This window comes from Symphalangus syndactylus, chromosome 9, assembly GCF_028878055.3.
Source record: "Symphalangus syndactylus isolate Jambi chromosome 9, NHGRI_mSymSyn1-v2.1_pri, whole genome shotgun sequence".
Classification (NCBI taxonomy): domain Eukaryota; kingdom Metazoa; phylum Chordata; class Mammalia; order Primates; family Hylobatidae; genus Symphalangus; species Symphalangus syndactylus.
In genome coordinates, this window is record NC_072431.2 from 31612618 (window position 1) to 31635580 (window position 22963).

At 40.6% G+C, this 22963-nt stretch overlaps 1 long non-coding RNA gene and 2 gene segments (V, D, J or C); 1 reads left to right on the forward strand and 2 right to left on the reverse strand.

Moving 5' to 3' along the window:
- LOC129489379 (T cell receptor alpha chain constant-like) overlaps positions 1 to 22963 on the reverse strand; it is a 221157-nt gene that overhangs the window by 96221 nt on the left and 101973 nt on the right.
- Positions 1 to 22963, reverse strand: part of LOC129489378 (T cell receptor delta constant-like) — a 43278-nt gene that overhangs the window by 11003 nt on the left and 9312 nt on the right.
- LOC129489385 (uncharacterized) overlaps positions 22126 to 22963 on the forward strand; it is a 66193-nt gene continuing 65355 nt past the window's right edge. Inside the window, exon 1 of the long non-coding RNA XR_010113652.1 lies at positions 22126 to 22221. This is a non-coding gene — a long non-coding RNA (uncharacterized lncRNA). The remainder of the gene's footprint in view (positions 22222 to 22963) is intronic.

Below are 22963 nucleotides of genomic sequence, written 5' to 3' on the forward strand. Positions count from 1 at the left end.
AGCCAGACTGCTTAGTACAACATAGAATTAAGTTTTTCCATCCATTTTAATAGCACATTCATGCATACCAAATTTTAGCAAGCTTCAATGACACTCTCACACTTTGAAGTGACAGTTAAATTAATTTCTGTCATATGTGAACATCAGAATCTATGAGATTGCCTGTATGTCACCCATAAAAACCAAGGAGGGAATATGGATTTTTCAGATCAGTTTACAATCCTTAAAAGACTGTAGATGATAGTTGGAGAATCACTAACATGAAGGGTGGTTCCTAGTCGTTGTGAAGTAGAAAGATGTCAGAAGATCCCAAACCTAGTTTTGACTCTGTCCCTTTCCAAGTGTGTAAACTTGGCCAAGTTCCTTAAATTCACTGAGCTTTATCTGGCTTCTCTACAAAGTGAGGATAACGTCTTCTGTATTATAGGTTATAAGATTAGATACAGCATCTGTGAACTAGAGAGCCTCGATGTAATTATTAGAATGTTTATTAGGGCTAAACTCAGAGAAGATACATTTTACTTGAAGCGTGGGGAAGGTAATTGCACTAAGAACAGAGCTCCCAAGCAGGAAGGATTGTTGGGACAGGTTGCTGAAAAAGAACAGAAGCTATTTTTTGGTGTTATGTGATATGAAGAGGGTGCCCACTTCGTAGGGCCATGGGTAAGGACTGGTATTCAGGTTTCTGTCTCTCTAGATCTTTTCTCTAGGTTACGTGTGACTTCCGCTCTACTCCCCAATCTTCCCTTTCGAATCCAAAAGCAGTAGTCCTTACAGTGGCCTACAAGCCACCCTCTCCCTAACCCATCCCCAATCTGACCTCATTTTCACATTCTGTCCCCATCACTCCCTCCCCTCCTCCAGCCACACACCCCAGGCAGCCCTGTGTCCCCTCTGCCTGGAAGTGCTCTTCCTCCAGAGGTCTGCGTGGCTCACTTTACCACCTCCTCGGGTCTCTGCTCAACTGTCACCTTTCCAGTGAGACCTTCTGTGACTCTTCTGTTTAAAACTGCATGCTGGTCCCTCCCACTAGTCCTCTTTATTCTCCTTCCCCGCTTTATTTTTCTTCTCAGGGCTTATTACCATCCTAACATACTGTATATTTTATTTATTTATTTAGTTTACCATCTGCCTTTTGCCATTAGAAAATAAGCTCCAATATGGCAGAAATTTATGCCTGCTTTGTTCATGTGGATTCCCTGGTACCCAGAATAGTGCCTGGCACATAGTGGCAGTGACCTGTGACGGGTTGCAGAGGCAGGACTCAGGCTTGGCTCTGTAGGTTGCCAGCTTCCTTTCATTTTTCTTCTCTTTTGCTTTATACCATAGCTGACTTTTTCTCTGATTCATTCATTCCTTTATTTATTCATTCACTCATTCAACACATGTTTGTTTAGTGCTTTCAGTGTACTCATAGATGCAGTAAGAAACAACTCAAAGTCCTTTCTCTCACAGAGCAAGGGAAACAGACAGTAAACGAGCATACAAAGATTCAGGTAGACATGAGGGCTATAAATAAAGCAGGGAAAGGGGTCTTCAGAATGACATGAGGTGGTAGGGAAAGGATTCACTGGAAATGACATTTGAGTGGAGATCTGGAGGAGCGGAGGGAGAAAACTGTGTGAGTCCCTGTGAGAAAATGGCTCCAGGTGGAAGGAGTTGCGGGTGCAAATGCTCTGTTCTGGGAGATGCTCACTGGGAGTGAGAGGGAATGCCAGATGCCAGGCCAACGGCCAGTGGGCCTGGAGGAATGGGAAGGTCATCTCTTGGAATCTGGGAAACATGTTGATGAGGCCAGAATTATGTGGACTCCTTTTCTTGAGGGAAAGGGTGATGCTCTGATCATCGTCTGGACCTTTCTGTATTTAGGGACCCTGGGTCTCCAGGGGTGTAATGTGAGAGATGGGCATCCCCTGGCTCCTCCTGGGGAAGGGGAATGCTGCTTTGGGTAACTGGTTTTGGCGGGGGTTCAGAAGTTCTTCCTTGGTAAGAGAAGTGATGGGGATGGCACTGGGAGGGAAGTGGCAAAACTGTTGTTTCTGATTCAGCTTGAAAAGGAGCTCATTAGAGACCTGAGGCAGAGGCTGGGCCAGGCAGGAAAAATCTCCACACATGCCCTAGTCTAGGTGTAGCCCTGATGGAAGAGCAGAGTTCTTAAGAGCACAGATGCTGGCATCAAGCAGGTGATTCAAATGATGACTTTACTAAGCTGTGTGATCTTGAGGAACCCCTTTGAGATTCAGTTTCCTGATCCATAAAAGGCAAGTCATGGTACCTCAATTCCACATGATCGTTGTGAGGACTGAGTGAAATGACATTCATTAAAGGACTTAGCCCAGTGGCCTAATAAATGGTAGGCACTCAAAAAGTGGTAGTTACATAATTATGACATACAATAATAGATTGCATTCAAAGTCCATCACATGGCCCACTTCCACGCAAATGTTCCCAACGACCATGCCTCTTTTCCCCGCTGCCGCTGTTGTGACCATAGAAGTACACATTTACATTACTTTATCCCATGCTGTTTTGTCCTGTTTCTCTGCTCTGTTTTATGAAGCTAAGTGGTCTCTCCAGATTTACTCTATCCAGAGGACTAAAGTGTGGGATCTACAGCTGTGGGTTTGTATAGACCTGTTCTGTTAGTTTTGTGCTACCCAGGAGCTCCATAAGTATGAACTTGAAAGAAGTTCCCCAGGAAAAAAAAACATCAAAAGGCTTCTGAGAAGATAAAGGCCCTGGGTTTGCAGTGCTGTCTCTTTAATCCAATGTTGGTAGCTTAAAAATAGAAGGCGCCATTCAAAGATATTCTAGGTCGTGTCCCCTCTGGATACCCCTTATTTTTCCACTTCAAAGGCTGATGAAATGCACCAATATGAAGTTCAGCATTTCCCAAACTTTAATTAAGCACATCTCCCCCTCTTTTTTGGCCATATTCATCTGTCATAATTTGCTCAATAATTTAAAAAAATTTACTCACTTTTTAACTTAAAATATAATTAAAAGGAAACTTGAAATCACATGGGTTTGATAGCCTAGTTGTACTATTCTGATAGCCATTAAAAGATAGATCCATGCAAATAAAAAGAACGTCTCTCCATCTGAAATTATGTGCTATGCGCTCCACAGTTAGGGAAATATGGACCAAGTAAATGGGTAAACAGAGGAACTTAATTCATTAGGAAAAACTTGGCAAACAAAGGGAAATTCGGATAATCAGTCTTTAGCTTTGTTGGAAATGTGGATAAACTTATTTTAGTGAAAATTTTAAGGATAATAAGGTCTAAAAGCAAAGGCCCGAATTAGTTAAAATTTCAAAATCTTACTAAGATTTTGATTTTTTAAAAAAGTCTGAACATCTCTGCACTGACTCCGCTAGCACAGCTTTGGGTGTCTTTCTCCCTGATGGCACGGCCCCTGCCCCTGTACTCCCTGCAGTGTGTGAGGTCTGGGGAAGCTCATGCCTGTCCTTCCCCTTCCTTAGCCTCCTTCCCTGCATTTGCCTGGAACTGCTTTGTACCCAGCTGGTCTCTGAGAAGAGCCCACCATCATCACCCTGTCTCTCTAGAGCCTTCTTTTACCTTGAAAAACCTAAGCTGAGTGCCAAAGTCCCAGCCAGGGCAGGGCAGGGCATGCTGTTTCTTTTCCAGCAGCTGGTTGGGCTGATTTGGGACCGCTGACCCCTATTGCTGGACTTCCCTAGGACCTTTGAAATGGATTTTTGTATTGGTTTATTACATTTTCTTACGTAAGATTAACACGCACTATCTAACTGGAAGCTGCTGCCAGGTGGAGACCACTGTCTTATTTTATTTTATTTTTAGGCAAGACATGATTGAATTCAAATGCCATTGAAAAGACATCAAAGATGCCTTCTGTGTCGAGCACAATCCTTCAACAACCTTAGCAGTGATTCCTGCATAACTGTTAATAAGTGAGTTGTACCATATACTCTTTGCAAAAGCAGTGAACACTGGTGAGTGGTAGGGTACTCTCCTGGCTGTGTCCTGGAGACTTCAAAGCATTTCTTAGTTGGAAGCATTACACATTCACTTTGTCCTGCTTGGAATCTTGTCTCAATGGGAACCAGAATGTCCCATATTTCTCACTAGTAACCTAGTTTTCATTTGCACCTTAAACAATTAGAAAAAAATGTCTGGAACAAGTTATTTTCTTCTGAAGAGAAATATCGCAACACCAGGGACTACTTGCTCTCGCCTCACCCTCCATGCCCAGGAGATGGATTCAGTTCTGAGCTCTCCCAGGAGGATGTGTTTGGTGTAAGGGAGGTCAGAACGTTTGGAATCACCTTGATAAAACCATCTGGACTTAGGTCAGCCTCATTCCATTTCCATTCTGACTCTGCTCAGGGAGTTGGGCCAATGACTCTGTGGTTTCTACAGCGTGACCCAAATTCGATGGACTGGGCAGAGTTCTCTGTTTCCTCTGAGCCATGTGGGTCCTTTCATATGCCCCAAAGTCTTTTTTCACAGACACCTTCTGCTCCCCTCCTATGGAAAGGATTAACCATATTTCACCTCTTCCCAGGAGTCCTCCTCAACACTAGCTATTTCATCCATTTCCCATTTCAGGATTATTTCTGCCTCCTTAGATGGAGGATGCCTTAACCTTAAATTTCAGATAAATAAATGAGTTACTTACTTGGTTCCACAGTCACACGGGTTCCTTTTCCAAAGATGAGTTTGTCCATGTCACAGCACTTGAGGACATTCCAAAAACCTCAGCACTGCTTCCACCTACTTTCTTCCCATTAGCTTTAGGACTGGAGGATCTTTAAGGCTCAGCTCCATGAAAGATGGCACTCGTTGCTTATCTAGCTGGTTCATAGATGGTGTAATCATCTGCAAGTAGGGACAGGTTTGCTTTCGGAAGGCTGTTGTCTGAGGAGTATGGAGGAGCATATTTCCCATGGCGGACCTTTCCAGTGCAGTACACTCGATGCAGTGCTCTGAACTGTTGCTTTCTATTGTTTTACGTTGCTCTCACTTCCTAGACCCATACTCAGCTCTCTGTGTTGGAAAGCTGGCATCGTCAAAGGGGTGGGTCTTGGCTCCATGACTACTCCAGGGTTAAGGCCTTTACAGCCACCAGTGCTGCTTTAAAGGCAGATAATGTGTGGCACAGCAAGAGGAGAAAGGGTGGCATGAAGCCCCGGGTGATTTACAGAGCAGTCAGCTTTAGAATGAGCAACTGTGGCTGGTGATTGCCTACAAACAAATCAATCTCTCTTCAAATCCATCTTCCCAAACTGCAAAGCAAAGCACTTGGGTAAATCTCTCTAGAGGTTTGAATTTAGAAATTCCGTATGAGGTGGCTCATATAACTCTCTTTTGCAATAGAATCAACATGAAAGCAAGACAAGAATAGTTTTTAAGAAAGACCTTTTTGTATTCCCAAATGTGCTGTAAGAAAATGTAGAAATGCCAGTTTCACCCAAGGAAGAACAGCAGTGAGTGAGAGGTCAGCAGCCGTGGTCATCTCCCTGGTCCAGTCAACTTCCTGCTATCCCTTCCACGCCCCAAAGCAAAGAGGGAAGCTGCTTGCTGTGTTTGTCTCCTGAGGCATGGGACCCAGGCTGAGGATATCCCAGGGAAATGGCACTTTTGCCCCTGCAGTTTTTGTACAGGTCTCTGTAGGTTTTGTAGCACTGTGCGTACCCTCCCAGTCACAGTGCTACAGAGCTTTACAAAAACTTCCCCTCGGTTTCACACTATATGGCACCTGAGAATCCCCAAGAACCAGATGTTTTCTCCAAGTCAAGCTCCAGCAAGATCAAAGGGTCCTGACAGTTAGGTCAGGTGCTTCTGTCTGGGGCTCTTCTGCCCCACTGGCTAGATCTGCCTTGGGGTTTGTGACTAGAATGGACTTTTAGAAATCATCACATCCACTCCCATCTGTGCTTTCTGGCCAGTCTGCCCTCAAATGGTTTCCCACTGAGGAGTTTGTTGGGTACTTAAACATCTCATGTAGATTCTACATGCTGTGTGTTAGGCAGAAAATACTTGTGGTCAGTGTAATTTCTCCTGTCACCTGCTAAGCTTCTGAATCACCTCTTCCTGCTCTGCTTTACACTTGAATAGTGTTATACAGTTTACAAAGGGTTTTCACGTAAATTTAAAATTGTGTCCTCTCCATTGACCTCCTCCCAGTTGCTAAATTCAGGCCAGTAGCCCATATGGTGCTTTGTGAAATTTGGAAAAGGCAGCCCTGCTGGGTGAATGTAGAGATAGTCCCTTGGGTTCAAGCTTGGCGAACAGATTGCACTTTTGTGTGGTTTATAAAAGGCCTTCCCTTTCCGGAAGATGCAGCCCCACATCAGGGCCTTGGCTGGCGGCAGAGCACGCATTGAATTTTAGCCCCACTTCTCCTCTCTGCCAGGTGCCCTTGTGAAGGCACAACCTGAGCAATCAGAGGCAGCAGCTCTGGCCAAATTCAACGGATGATTTTCAGTTTTAATCTTGTTTGACCTCAGAGTTTTGACCCAGTCATTGCCTTCTCAAAACCTCCCCTCAGGGCTCACAAGACACTGGTCTTGTTTGCCTTTGATCTCTGTTCTAGTGCTATCAAAACAAAGCAATATGATAGGTGATAAGCTCATCGAAAGTGACCTTATTAAATGTTAACCATGAAAGAAGAGTACAAATTTTGTTGTTGTTGTTATTCATCAACAGGGAGCAGGAATTTAAAAAGGTTAATCTTCACACTTTCCCTGGAGGTCTTATCCAAATCCATGGTTTGATTTAATTATGACTATTTTACCTATGACCTTTGTAACGACTTTCCACCCTACATACAGCTGCTTGCCTGCCCCATAAACTCCAAGGAACGTTATCTTTCTACATAAAGTCTAACATTCTTTTGCTGATTAAAAAAAATCAAATAGGAAAAGAGAAAAATAAGAAATGTTATGGCCTCAATAACAGACGATGTAATGGGATGGCATAGAGCAAAAGGCCTCATGGGGAGAACCAGATAAGAATAAAGAACTGTCACTTGGACTCTTGAATGTAGCTGGCCTTAGGTACTAGTCTTTGAAATGGCAAGAGGTAGCTGATTGATGAAATAAGCTTCTGACTCACCCATATGAGACTCATTGAGCTCCTTCTAGTGCTGGTGACTTTCCCAAGAAGCAGCCATCAGAAACTGGTGTGAACAGAATTAGTTAGAGGAAACAAAAGTTGGGAATCCTGATGAGAATGCAGCTTCCCAACTCTTCACTTCCTCCCTGTAATAGAAGTGTACCTCCAGGTTCTTTGCCATGTGACTTTGCAGGGCTTCCTACTGCAGGCTCTATTGACATTGGGGCTTCATTATGCTTTGATTCATAGAATATGAGTGGAAGTGACGGTGTGCCAGTTCTAAGCTGAGGCTTCAAGACATGTCACATAATGGGTTTCCACCAGCACTCTCTTTTTTTTTTTTTTTTTTTGAGACAGAGACTTGCTCTGTTGCCCAGGCTGGAATGCAGTGGTGCGATCTCATCTCACTGCAACCTTTGTCTCCCAGGTTCAAATGATTCTCCTGCCTCAGCCTCCTAAGCTAAGTTGTTGCTAATTATAAAATCTTTTTTTTTTTTTTTTTGACAGAGTCTCACTCTGTTGCTCACGCTGGAGTGCAGTGGTGCGATCTCAGATCACTGCAACCTCTTCCTCCTGGGTTCAAGTGATTCTACTGCTTCAGCCTCTCAAGTAGCTGGGATTATAGCCACTCCCACCACACCCAGATAATTTTTGTGTTTTCAGTAGAGACGGGGTTTCACCATGTTGGTCAGGCTGGTCTCGAACGCCTGACCTCAAGTGATCTGCCCACCTCGGCCTCCCAAAGTGCTGGGATTACAGGTATGTGTCACTGTGCCCAGCCTGCTAATTATAAAATCTAAGCTTCCAGGAAAAATTAGAGTTTTAGGAAATTTATGTTTGCCACCGTGAAGTAGATAGCTCACCAATATTTAAAAATTTTTCCTGATTTAAAGAGACCAATGATTATGTTAACTACTGTAATATTTTGGTATTGAATAATAAAATGTGTGCTAACAGATGGAAGCTGCTTAACAGTGAACCAATTTTCTCAAGTGACCAATGGATGGGTTAAGAAGCATGCACGGGTGAACGTTCTATCCAAATTTCAGGATAAACCAATGTTTTAATATAACAGAATATGATAAGTTCACTAATATGGTATCAGATTTCACATTGCAACTAACCTTCAAAGAAACTACCTCTTGTCAAATTATGGTGCAATATAAAGAATATTGTGTCCACAGTATTTTGAACAGGCTGTTAAAATACTCCTTTGTTTTCATACTACATATCTATGTAAGGCCAGATTTTTCTCATATATTTCAACCAAACCAACATACTGCAATAGGTAGAGTGCATAAGCAGACATGAGAATCCAACTGTCTTCTGATACGCCAGCTCTCCTCTGACAGACATCTGAAGACTGTGATCACTGTGATACCTCCCTTCCTTTGGTCTAGAGTCTCCCATATGTTTTAGCTATTCCTCCCAGGACATGGTTTGAAGTCTGTTAAACAACCTGGTACCCTTTTTAAAACATGCTGTAGTTTGTCTACAACTCTCAAACCGTATGTGTTAATACCAGGAGCACCGGGTAGAGATAAATAATGCTAGCTCAAAGTTCACAATCCCAAATATTCTAAGCCTGGAGGATGCCCCTGTTTAATCCCTATTTCATTTCTTGGCTTAATATCCCATAAATTTGCTCCCAAGCACGAGACCTCAATCCAGCCAGGACTGAACTGTACCACAGTCAACCCAGCCTCCAACACTGTCCCTTTCCTCTGAAAATGAGTTTGCCTGGCAAAAAGAACATGACACAGGCTCCTTCCAGGAGGAGTTGAACTTCAGGGTTCATCCACCTTGTGCCTGCTCTTCCCCATTCCTGCAGAAGAACATCTCACATAATGATTAAAATCTGCACAGAGAAAGAAAGGGCCAGGTTGCCCAGACTATCCTAGGGCCACTCCAGGGAAGGGTATCAACTGAGAGGCTGAAACATTCTCAAACCATAAATGCCAGAATGAAAGACCAAAGAAGACATTTGCCTAGTGTACCAAAAAGATCATTGCACTGGGATAGTGATACCCAATTTCTTGTATGTTCTTTTGAAATTGGGTGACTTGGCCAAGTTGTGAAACCTCTCTGGATCTTTCTAGACTCTCTCATCTGAAAACCTAGGAGAGTGAATATATGATCTTTGAAACATCTCCCAGCTGTGGCATTCGAAGATTCCTCTCCAGAGGTGCAATTGATCTTAGTGGAAGAGAACATGACTTGAATACTCCAAATATGTAGACAACGTGAAACTCATTTCTATACGGCTTTAGAATATAGTATATGGAATGGAGTAAATCACAACAAATTAAACTTACCAACCATGTTTAACTCAGGCTAATATTAAAAACCAATGTGTTTTAAGTAGTGGTGCCATGTACCACTAAACAAATGTTAAGGTAGTATTCCATAAGGCAGCCTGGTACCAGGCAGTGAGCCAGAGCCTGGGATTTGGGAAGATCTGGCCATGGCTCTGTCACTTACTTGCTTATCTTCCCTGAACCTGAAATACCTCATCCTTAAAATGGATTCAGAAGGCACTTTCTGAGCACTCACTGGGTCAGGCTCTGTGCTGGTACATGGTATAAAGGGATGAACAAGACAGATCACTTCTCTCAAGGGTCTCAACCTAATGAAGAAGAGAGAAAAAGGGTTTTGAGTGCAAAAATAGAGATAAGTACTGGATGCCGTGAAAATTCTGAAAAGGGTGAGCACTTAACCCAGATCAGTTTGGAGTAGTCATTCAGGAATTCCCAGGGAAGCAAACAACTGAGCTAAGACCCTGAAAATGCAGAGGGGCTAGGGATCAATTGGGGGATAGAAGAAGGAAAGGGCATCTCAAGCAAAGAAATATGAAGGAACACAGAGCATTCAAGAAGTAAGTAGTTCAATGCAACTGCATTTAAGGGAGCAAGTAATCTAAGGTCTTGTGTTTTATACTGTTTTATCCTGAGGATAATAGGAAGCCACCAAAAGTTTTATGTGTGCCATTTCATCATTGCCGGGGACATAGGGTTAAAAGCACATGAAGGTCGAATCCTCTCAAGACCCACCATATGTATTAATCAGCTATTTTTGTCGTAATTGTGATCTATAACAACCAACCCCAAAATTTCAATTGCTTACAGTAACAAACATGTATCACTTTTGCTCACTGGTCTGCAGGCCGCCTGGACCGGGCTTCAAGATGTGAGTTGGATTTAGGTCTGTTTTATGTGTCTTCATTCTAGACGTCAGGGTGAAGCGGCAATGACTCCGTGGAGAACACTCCTGTCATCTCAAAGGACAGAGGCTAAAGAATGCTGGTGGAGGCCAGGCACAGTGGCTCATGCCTGTAATCTCAGTACTTTGGGAGGCCAAGGAGGGCAGATCACAAGGTCAGGAGTTCAAGACCAGCCTGACCAACATGGTGAAACCCTGTCTCTACTAAAAATACAAAAATTAGCCGGGCGTGGTGGCGCACACCTGTAATCCCAGCTACTTAAGAGGCTGAAGCAGCAGAATCACTTGAACCCAGGAGGTGGAGGTTGCAGTGATCTGAGATCGCACCACTGCACTCCAGCCTGGGCGACAGAGTGAGACTCTGTCAAAAAAAAAAAAAAAAGATTTTATGATTAGCAACAACTATAAGTTGTTTATTTTAATATGACAGGCTCTGTTCATTTGTTTTTAAGAAAATGGCTGGTAAATCTACAAGTCTGAATAACCATAGTTGTCTGTCAATTGTTCTTTCAAGCAAAAACGTGTGTTTCATGGAAAAAGTAGCTAGTTCAGCATGCAACTCAAACAACAACACAAGTGTTTCCTCTTAGATAACGATCATAATTTGGAACATAACAGAAGTGCTTTACGTGTGCTTATCATTTTGTCACACAGAATACTAAAAAGACATGTACTCGAAAGTTGAGATTTAATAAAATTAATAATTGTTATTGCTTTGTCAGTATTATGGGCTGAATTGTTTTCCACCAAATTCATGTTGAAGCCCTAAATCCCATAACCTCAGAATGTGACTATATTTGCAGAAAGGGCCTTTTGAGAAGTTATTAAGTTAAAATGAGGTCATTAAAGTTGGCCCTAATTCAATCTGACTGATGTCCTCATAAGAGGAGGTTTTGGACACACCATGAGAAGAGACACCAGTGTTCCCCACACAAAGCGGAAAGACCATCCTTTCTGGAGGGCACAGCAGGAAGCCTGCCATCTGCCTGGAGATGGAGGAGGGGGGCCTTAGAAGAAAACAACTCTGCCAGCATTTTGATCTTGGACTTCTATCCTGTAGAACTATGAGAAAATAAATTTCTGTTGTTTAAGTCGCCTAGTCTGTGGTATTTTGTTATGGCAGCCCTAGCAAGATAATACAGTCAGTAACATTTTTAAGTGAAACTAACTTTTTTCCCCTGAAAATACGTGGCAGTGAAGAATATAATGATTATTAATACAGATTTGATGCCCCTGCCTTGATTCATGCTAAGGCACCAGCAGTTTTATCCACCATTGCTTTTCCACCATCAGTGTAAATATCAACACAATGAAAAAGGCAAATAATGTTTTGCTGTTATTATGAAAATAATTCCGACCTCATGGACTCCCTGAAAAGATCTTGAGGTGCTCAGAGGTCCGTGGGCAATACTTTGAAAATCCCTGTCCTAATTCCGTGTTGTTTGTGCTACCAAAGCTGCAATAGCAGCAGTAAATACCAAGCCTTCTCCACTGCTTCACCACTCTCTACCTGCTTGCTAATGACCGGTAGATCAATTGTATCATATGCTTTGAGTGATGGATGAGTGAATGGTTAGAAGTCTTTGGAGCAATAGCCTCCCATTTCTGTAGAAATGATTAAATGGACCCACACATTTTGGCTGGACTCTCTAGAGTCAAGGACCATGGATCTGTATGTCATCTGCCTCTGATTTCTTCATGGTGGTACTCTGGAAGTCAGATGCTGGATCTATGATGGTGGTGGGAAGGCTCAGTGATGACCTGGAGTCTGTGTATAGTACCTGTACTATACTTATGTGGCAATATGTTAGCCCTCCCATTAAAAATAATAAATACTTACTTGTTTAAGTGACAGATACTTGAAACTGTAACGTGATGTTTTTTTTTGCAAAATCGTGAAGAAGAAGAATGGACCAACATGACTTGCAGAGTTAATGCGTCAAATAATACACTTAGCAACTGGACAAGAATTAAAAGAGACCAGGATTTTGAACTGAGATCCATATTAGGCCCTAAGAATGTATTAAACTTGGTCAGGTTACCTTATTTGTGGGGTCTGGACACACTTTGGATTTTGTCAAAACCTTCTCTTAGCTTCTCTCTGATGCCCACCCACCTGAAGGAGAAGTAGCTTGAAAATCATCTGATTGGGGTTCATTGGTACAACTGTGGAAGTCTGGAACTGTCCCACCCCCACTTCTAACACAAGGGGAAGACTTGATCTTGAGCTATTATCATTATCTCAAATCTTGAAAGTCAGTGGTTTTAAGAAATCTCAGTTATGCCTGTGTCTTGAAAAAGAATAATAGGAATCTAAAATGTGCACCATCATTATTAGTGGTTTTGTTGTTCATTTTACTCATATAGTTAGTGACAGAATTCATTGTTGTCTTAGAAATATGTTATAAAAACACAAGATTTTAATTTGTTCGAACACTTACAGATCTAGGGAATTCTTTGAGCAGAGCAGTATTCCTTAAGAAAATATGGTAATTTTTAAGGAAGATATTGTATTTCATATTTTCATTGTTTAAATTTGCTGTAGACTTGTTGGCCATTTAAAAATGAAAACTTTATTATTTATTTTTTTGAGACAGGTTCTCACTCTGTCATCCAGGCTGGAGTGCAGAGGCATGCTTATGGCTCACTGGGGGAGCCTTGACCTCCCAGGTTCAAGTGATCCTCCCACCTCAGCCTCTCTAGTAGCTGGGACTGCAGGCATGCACCACTTTGCCTGGTGACATTTTTGTATTCTTTTGTAGAGACAGGGTTTTGCTATGTTGCCCAGGCTGGTTTAGAACCCTTGGGCTCAAGCAATCTACCTGCCCTGGCTCCGCAAAGTGTTGGGATTACAGGAGTGAGCCACCATGCCCAGCCACAAAATGAAGACTTTAAAAAAGGATTTTATTATAAAATCTTTGAAACAATCCAAAAAGAAGAGATTAATAAAATAAGTATCTATAGAATGATCACCTAGATTTAACACTTGTTAACATTTGTCACATTTTCTATTTATTTTGCTCCAGTATTTAAAAAAATTACAGATAAAATGACAATTCACTTCAGTATATACTACAAAAAAGGATATTCTTCTACGCAACCACAATACCATTTTCCACCTGACAAAGTTAACAGAAATTCCTGAAAATAACTTAATAGCCAACCCATAGTCAAGTTTTCCTAATTTTCCTCCAAATGCTCAGAATGTCTTTTATAGATTATTTTTTTCTTTCCTTTCTTTCTTTCTTTCTTTCTTTCTTTCTTTCTTTCTTTCTTTCTTTCTTTCTTTCTTTCTTCTTCTTTTTCTTTCTTTCTTTCTTTCCCTTCCTTCCTTCCTTCCTTCCTTCCTTCCTTCCTTCCTTCCTTCCTTCCTTCCTTCCTTTCTTTCTTTCTTTCTTTCTTTCTTTCTTTCTTTCTTTCTTTCTTTCTTTCTTTCTTTCTTTCTTTCTTTCTTTCTTTCCTCAGACACAGGGTCTCAAACTCCTGACCTCAAGTGCTCCTCCAGTCTCTACCTCCCAAAATGCTGGGATTACAGGCGTGAGCCACCATGCCTGGCCTCTGTTACAGACTTTTTTTTTTAAACAAGGATCCATTCAAAGACTATGCATTTCATTGTTGTTAAATCTTTTAAATCTCTTTAATCTTTAATAGTTTTCCTTCCATTGCTTCCCCTCTACTGCACTTTTTTCCCCCCTTTTCATGACATTGATTATTGGTGGAACTGAACCTGTTGTCCAGTGGAATGTCTCACCTGCCGGATTTGTCTAGATGTTTCTTTGTGGAATCCTTTAACTTGCTTTTCTAGCTTCCTTTCTCCTGTTAGAACTAAAAGTTTGATTAGTTTTAGTTTATTTATTTATTTCTGTAAGAAATACTGTGCAGGCGATGTTATACCCTGTGTATTGCATCATGTCAAGATGGACATAATGGCTTGATAAAGATGAATGATCATTAGAATAAGATGGCTACAGACATCTTCACAAAGTTACACATTCCCATTATAGCCAGCAAGTAATCTGAGACTTTAAAATGTTTTAAAACTTCTTTTTTCTTTTGGTGTGAAATGTTTTCTTTGCATGATTTCTTCGTGTGAAGCAGGAAGCTAGTCACATTTTTTCTTTCTGTAACTGTGAATGCCTACACAGTTTTGTCTGCTGTGCAGAAAGAAATGTTGTAAACTCATCAATGTTGGAAAAGTAATACCTAAAGAGTATTCACTTTTAGAAAGCAAGTAATCTAAGGATGTTATGTTCCATTTCTGCACTAAAAATGAGAATTTCATTCAAGGTGTTATTTCTCTGAATTGTTTCTATTCCCTGAAAATGGGCTTCTTTGATTTTATTTTGATTGGGTTGATGTATTCTGTCCTTGAAGCCATAAATTCAGTTACTTTGGACAACCTAGGGATGAGGCCTAGGCATAGTTTTCTTCACCTGTGCATTGTTTTTGCTCTCCCAGACTTAAAAAGGGCAATTGGACGTGGTGTGCTAATTGGTGATTGTAATTCAAGAGAAGGGACTAATCCCCATGCTCTTGAATCATACTCACATAGGGTCAAGAGAAGAGTGAAGAACACAGGACTTCTAAGCTGTCAGGTCTATGGTATTAACAATGGTCGATCTGAAGTGAACAGAAAAATGGTTTAGTTCAGAGGAGATATATTTCAAGAATACATAGTTCACTTGGGTGGAGATAGGTTATGTCTTTGCTCTGGGGTGAAGGGACTGCTTGGTGGCATTAGTTAGAGAGGGAGATTCTTTCATTCTCCATAATATTCCCAGTCGCACTAAGTCTGTCACTATCTGTAGGCACCAGCTCAGGATTCATCTCCTCCAAAAGCTTTTCTCTGCTGACTTTATCTAACAAAAACTGTCCCTCCCAGCATCTGTTTACCTACTTGTGACTTTCTAGTAACTAGGATCTTATTTGGAGGAGTGCACTTTTCATCACATCACTGGGCCATTTTGGCTCATACTACCAACTAACATCCTTCATGCCACTGCTACTCCCTCATTTGACAGTTTTCTCATCAGAACAAGGTACATGACCTGTTAGGATTTGAGAATTCAATGTCGGAATTTCACCTTGGGGATCTGCTTCCAGATGGTCCTTAGAACAATGGTCTAAGGTCTTTGGTCATTGGTCTTTCTAAAGACCAGTGGTCTTTAGAAACACATTATTTTAAAAAGTTGGGACTTTGCAAGCATGCTGTATTCCAATGAAATGGATTCAATTCACAACAAACACTGTTTTGAACACTTGCTTTGTACTGGACATTAAGTTCTTTAAAGGAAGGGAGTATGTAAGTTAGTTAGATTTGGGTTCAACTTCTTGGTTCATCATATACCTAGTGTGTAGCCTCCTATACAAGTACTCAGTCATAATTAGTCCCAATTCCTTTACTCTTCCATTATATTCTTTTTTACAGTGCCATGGGTATATTTAGTAAACACTGAAATGTGTGGTTGGAATTGTTTATCACTGATGTTTTTGGTGATATATTTATGTTCTGAAGCTATTGCAGTAGACCAACATGGAGTAAACAGAAAATAATTGGGACACAGGGGCAATAAAATTCATATATTATTTTCCCATGACACTCAGAGGACTCTTCCCAATGCTGAGACACACATAGCGGGTCACAGCTGGGTGTTTTTGGACAAAAGCTTAATGCACTCCAACCTCTGTGGTAGAAAGGCACAGTGAAACACATCAGTATAAAAACCCTCTTCTTCCTTTTTCCCTTTCCTTGGCACTTTGCCATCACCACCCTCTGCCATCCACAATACCCCTGAAACTCCTTTCACCAATGCTGTTTTTGTGGTTAAATGCTGAAAAACTCAGACACAAAATTATTATAATCACACAAATCAATAAGTAAAACAACATCAACCTAAAAAACAAACGGGTGAAGGACAAATGAAAAAAGTTAGTCATTGATTATCTGACTTGAAAAAATGTTTTAACTCTCTAGTAATAAAACTGTAAAGTATTAACAAACCATTTTTGGATAGATATTTAATTAAAGCTTCTGCTCAAAATGGTGACACTCCCAATGTGGGCAAGATGTCGGTAACAATATAAATTGTTTGATTTTTATTGGAAGCCATTTGGTTAATGTCAGAAGAGTAAAAATATTCATTTGAGTGACTATTTCCACTTTGGGGAATTTACTGTGAGAAAATACTATATCTATTTGAACATGGAGTAAGGTTCATGATCCTCAGACAAGAAGAAATCCCTTATATTTGATTCCTTACAATAATTATGAAAAACAATATTACAATGCTTTCACTTAATTATTTTGCTTTGAACAGTTAAGTACAGTTTAGTGAGGACACATTGGAATGATCTCAATCAATGCTAGCTCGTGGATGCTTATGGCAGTCAGCTGATAGAATTAGTTAAAAAGATGACTAAGTAGTTTAACAGAAATGTAGTAACTATTTTTTGGGTCTTCCAGTGCCTTCAAGATTGCAAGTGTTTGATATTTTTTAAACAAATCTATCAAAGTAAATGTTTTGTTGTGGAGATTATGAATATTCACTTACAGGATAAATGGCAAAACAATGATTCTAATATTATGTGAGTATATATTGTGTCTCAAAAGTAGGTATAATAATGTGCTATCATTGAAACAATTTAAAATTATGTTTCTACATCTAATGTGCTTCTAAATTTTCAATTTAGCAAAGTGAGTTTCATATACTCTGGAAAAATATTTGAGGATAAAAAATGGCTCTTGTGGTGACAAATACATTGATTTGAAATGCTTATGAAGAATTTAAAGTTATTTTATGAATTATTAAAAGGAAAAAGCAGTATTCAAAATTGACATATTATTTTACATAATATGTGATTTTAAAATATGCATGTTTAACTGTATTAATACATTAAACATCTGAAGTAGAATTGGCTAATTTCTCTATAACCCTAAAGTTTTATATATTCAAGTTGGACAAAATTCTTAATTTTGAATCTTCCAATTAAGAAAATAGGAGCTTACTTTATTATATGTTTATATATATTTATACAAATATAATTGTATATTTGTATATATACCATTTGTATATCTGCTGTGGTTGCTGCAGTGTTTAGCTTATGGATATTATCTCTATTAAAATACAATGCTCACCTGTGACCCTCCCTGCCAACCTCAGAAAAGCTAAAGCCTTCCTCCGTTTTCACTACTTAAATGTTAGAATGAATTGATTTCAGATCATATACTGAAATATTCTTGAGATTGAGTTTTGATGGAAATAGAATGAGCGAATATGAAGAATGGGATGTGGAACAGGGTACAAATCATCATATACATATATGATGACTTTAAATAATGAAAAAGTTGTAAGTACAGGTGTGTTCATCACAATAATTTTCATAGTAGGAAAAATTTAGAAGCTGCCTAAATGCTCAACCATGAAGAGAACTGATTGAGTAAACTATAATATAGCTCTAGATACAATACTAACATAGCTTATTAAAAATATTGATTAGGAAAAATATCCAATAGCATGGAAAATTGATTATGTAATGGATACAGATGTGTATATGGAGTATGATTACATATACAGAGTATATGTAATATATGTATATGTAATAACATATATGGACTATATGTAATATATGATTACATATACAAGGATGCTTGTTTCACTGTTGAATGGCTATCAACTCTTACAAAACTATTCCTGCTATTGAAATGAAATCTCTTTCCAGGCATCTTTTTTCCTCCATTGGGCCTAATTCTGCTGCAATGCCTTTCCCCGTGGTCAGGCTAATGTTCTCTCTGGTTGTCTGCTCCAGCTGGACTTCTCCCTGGACAGGGGAAAAGAAGTGCCCACTGTGGGAGGCTCCAGACTCTCTGTGTATGATCCACACTGAACCTCCAAACAAAGAGAGAACAAACCTCTGTCTTTCATTTTGGGCAGTGTTCCTCAAGCTTGGAAAATTCTGCTGTGGTTGCTGCAGTGTTTAGCTTATGGCTATTATCTCTATGAAAATACAATGCTCACTTGCGACCCTCCCTGCCAATCTCAGAAAAGCTAAAGCCTTCCTCTGTTTTCATGACTCAAACATTAGTACGAATTGATTTCAGGTCATTTCTTGAGATTAAGGTTTGATGGAAATAGAATGAGAACATATGAGGAATGGGATGTGGAGGAGGGTCCAAGAGAATGGCCTAGACAGGTGAGGATGGGGAGCCACAGATGACCTACTTCACTGTTTACAATGGGTGGACAGCTGGCAGCTTCCCGAACTATTGCCAAGACTCTGCATCATTCCAGCCACAGCGAAGCACTTTGTGTGTGTGTGTGTGTGCGTGTGGATTCTGCAGTAGCACTCCTTGAATTCTCATATTTTCTTTCAGAGCTCTGAAGGAAATACACATTCTAATACTAACGCTGACATTTTCTGAGGAAGTCAGGTTAATACGAATTCACATGATAAATATTCTGCATCCACATCATTATTTTTCTCCTTGCACTAATATTTCTCTCCTTGCACTCTGTCCTCTTCCTTCCTATCTTTCTTAGCTTTACTCAGTAGGCAGTGCACATCAGGAACCATTTTCTTGGGGGAAAAAAGTTAAAAAGTCTGCACACTTAGGGGTGGCCAGGGTACCATCTCGTACAAATAGTTGCAGCACAAGGACATTCTTGCAAGGCCTGGCACAGACTAGTGATGATATCCTGATAAGCAGAATCCCCATTCACATTGTCCTACATGCAGAGAGGGGCCTATCCAGAGTATGACCATGATGTGGGAGTTAGAGTTGGGCAAGGACAGGGTATAGGAAGGTATTATGTCAAAGCTATGGGTAGAGCTGCAGATTTTCCTAGTGTACATGTAAAGTTGTAATGCCAACTTTCCAATAATTCCCTTAACTCTGTCTTAGCCTTCTTATAGCTTAGTAGTAATCTCTTAATTTCCAACATAGTGAATTAAATCCCTGGAGATGCTCTGGAGAAAGTCTCCTAGTCTTTCTCTTTGAGCAGTTGTTAAATGATTGATAGGATCACACGTATGGGAGTATCTAAGAAGCTGATTCTCACGCCCTGCTCTGGTGGAGGCTTCCTGGGTAGTTGGTTGTTGTGACCCACATCTGTTGTAAATTGGCTCAAAGCCTGCAGGTTTTATTCTCTGAATTGCAAAGGAACTCAAATGTGGGGTGTTAAGGGTACAGGGGACCACAGGATGTGGACATTCTGGGTCTCTGGTGCCTCATAAGGAAGATGCATCTGTTGAATCAAGCAGCTGGTGAGAAGACCAAGTCAGCAGTGGGCACAGGCAGTTTCCCAGCACTCAGGCTCCATCTGTCCCACCACTTCCCACTTTTTTCTTAGAACATGAGCTTTTCCAGGTTTATTAGCCAAGCTGTATAGTTAGATCTGACTACTGGTGTCAGGGTGATGGTATAAATACTGCTGAACAAGGAGATCCTTCCTCCATATGTGATGGAGACCAAATGTCTTTAGGTGTGGAAGACAAAGAGTCATGGCAGAATTATCCTAACCCTTCCTGGCAAGCAATTTATCCAGAAAGAGTCATAGTAGGAAGAAAGCTTTTCCATTGTTTTTCTCATTAAAATAGAGGTTAGTAAATCTTGGTACAAAATTGTCTCCCCTCTACACAGTCAATTGGCATTGATAGCCGAGTTAATTACTGTATCTAGGACAGAGTCTCGATTTTTATCATTGAATTCTGTGTATGCAGAAGCAATGCATAGGAACTGGGGAAATATATTCAAATGGAAATACAGAGTGATTTAAAACTTGCTTTATACACAGTCTTTGGCATCTTTGTGTTGGAGAGGGGAAGGTTTTCGTCTGGAGTCACATTCACTTACGTCACCTTGGGCCTCCACACTAACACAAGAGTGTGTTGGCTTGTTCTTGGTTACATCTGAGTAGATGAGGCTTGCCATAAATGCACTAGAGAATGAGGTATGGTATTAGGAAGACAAAAATAGACCACAGAGTTGGAGTCATCTAAGGTGACAATGCTTTTTCTTCCATTGAAGGTGTGTGATCTGGACATCTCCCATTTATAGTCCACAGAACTGCTACGTTCGAGCCTTTGCCCGGGAGCCTCAGAGGACTCATATATCCTGAAGAATCTAAGATTCAGTTCTGAGCCTTTACAGGAGCAATATGTTGATAGCTCAACCTTTTCCAATAACAAGTCACAGTGATGAAGTAGCTGGACCTGGATTTACGCAGGAACTCCTGAGTCTTTTGGAGCCAGGCACTTTTAAGTGTCATAACATCAGTGGAGCTCAGGCTCAGTCTCAAAATCCTGCTCTGGGACAAGCCTCTGAGAAAAATGCTCACAAACGGCGCAAGGTGGTGCTAAATTTCAGACACACATGAGTTTGGGGTGGGACAGAGAAGCAAGCAACAGCAACAAAAACGCTCCAAAACAGAGTAAGGAGACCTGTTTTACATCACTTCCCTATTGAGATGTAAATAGCCTTAGAATGATCATTGTTGGAGGTGTAAGGCTCAGAGTGGCAGAGAGTGGGAGGAGAGCTAAGAGGTGGGAAATTTGAAGAGAATCAATACTCTGAGTAGATATTAAAGAAAGCATGATTTTAAAAAATATAGGCTCAAGGAATAAGAACAGACTAGATATTTATAAATAAATGCTGCAGAAAACACCAAGTGAATGATTGGGTATGGAACAATAACATTGAGATCTTTTTTTTTTTTTTAAGGCTGAGCCTCACTTAGTTGTCCAGCCTGGTCTTGAACCCCTGGCTCAACCGATCCTCCCACCTCAGCCTTCTGAGTAGATTGAGAGTGTCTTTTACTGATTCCTGTTCCAAGGCAGTGCAGGCTTGAGCTCTTTGCTCCTGACAGCTGCCTGGGATAACAGAGAAATGAAGGAGGAAATCTCTTTATAAAGGTTTCTAAAGAAATTTAAAAAAATTAACTTGTACATTGACTTTGTAATGGAAGTGAGAACATACAGGAAAGCCCTTTGGGGAGTTAGCTTTAGAAGGGAAATACTGGGAAATACAAATAAGACAAGGCACTTACAGAAAAAGTAGAAATTCCATGTTTAATAAATGGTCAATTTTAACACAGCTCGGAATATAAAATTTTCCATCAGAATATTGGTAACAACATTGCAGTAAACTTGGGTCTGGGTACCCCGTGCTGAGTAAAAATGGTAGATTCTATTTTGTGTGAGTTCAATCAAAGAGACACAGGGGACAATTAGTCCGGTCTCTGCTTCTGTTGTTTAGCAGAGCCTCCAGCCTGGAAGCACACTGAAATGTCTTGTGTTTTCCAGGTCTTTAATTTTTGAATGCCATACTGTACCTAAGGACCTTGCTTTTTTTCACTGTGCATATGCATGATGTGGGACATCCCATATTGGAGACACAGATGACTTATGGAAAGCCTAAGACTTAATTAATATCAGTATTTCAAGTAGCTTGCAAGATTGGATTCTGTGGCTATATACTACAGGACTATATATTTCCTGGTCTTTTTCTTACTGCCTCCAAATATAACCAGATAATCCTCTGTCTGGTTTCTTGGGAGCCACTTGTATCTTACTTTCTTGCAGGAACATTCTAAAGGGTTCCTTCAGAAAACTTGGGAAAGTGTGAGACTAAAGACAAACCACAGCCTGAAGTCCAGGCTGCTGACTTGAGCACAGATGGGAGAATGTTAACAGCCAAGAAATATGAGGTCTTTGGCTCTTTTCCCAGAACTGCCAGGCTAAGACCTTGGCAGAGACTCAACAGGAAACTGAACTCTATTTGCATATCCTTTTATACATGGGAGATTAAAAGCTTCAACCTTGAGTGATCACAGTTTTTGAGAATCATGATGAGGCATTAAAGAAGAGGAGGAGTGTCTCAAGGGAGGTAAGCTGGAGGTGATGCAAGGTAGGTGTGAGGTTAGCCACGACTTTCAGTGCCCTTTGATTAATCATGAGTGTATTTCATTTAGTTCCTTTTTTTGATTTTATCCTTACTGGGTCACATGAAGGAATCAGCTAGGCAGGAATCCATATTCCTATATCGCAGGAATCTTTCAAATTTTATCTCCTATGCTCCGTGGTGGTTTCCTTCTCTTTCTTGCTGGGCAGAGACCTATAGCTTGTTAGTGCTGAAGGAAACTTAGAGACAATCTAATGTGAACTCTTTACTGTACAGATGACAATCTGAGGCGCAAAGAGGTTAACTGACTTGTCTACAGTCACATACAAAGTGAAGAGTAAGAGTTCTGACACTCAAATGAATTTTTTTCTTTCCAGCAGACTGCTAGCTCTTTTTAGCAGGTGTAAGTTTCCTCAGATCTCAGAAAGCTTCTTTCCAATGTGTGATTTGGCGCAGATATTCTGAACTATCTTTCCCCATCAGAACATGCATTTCTGGCAAGACAGTGGCTCTCATTCCCTGGCTTTTCCCCCCAGTTTCCCTAGATCAGGTCCCTATAATTCTTTAGTGGAAGAAGCCAAAGAACTGGAATTAGGCTATTTATCCTTGGAATTCATTTAGAAAAACTTGGTTTTTCTTGGCCAAGCACCACAGTGAAAACTAACTCCACGTAGACAGCATGGGCCGAATGAGGATGGACAGCTGACTCATCACAGGTCAGTAATTAATATTATAGGTTCCCTTTTAA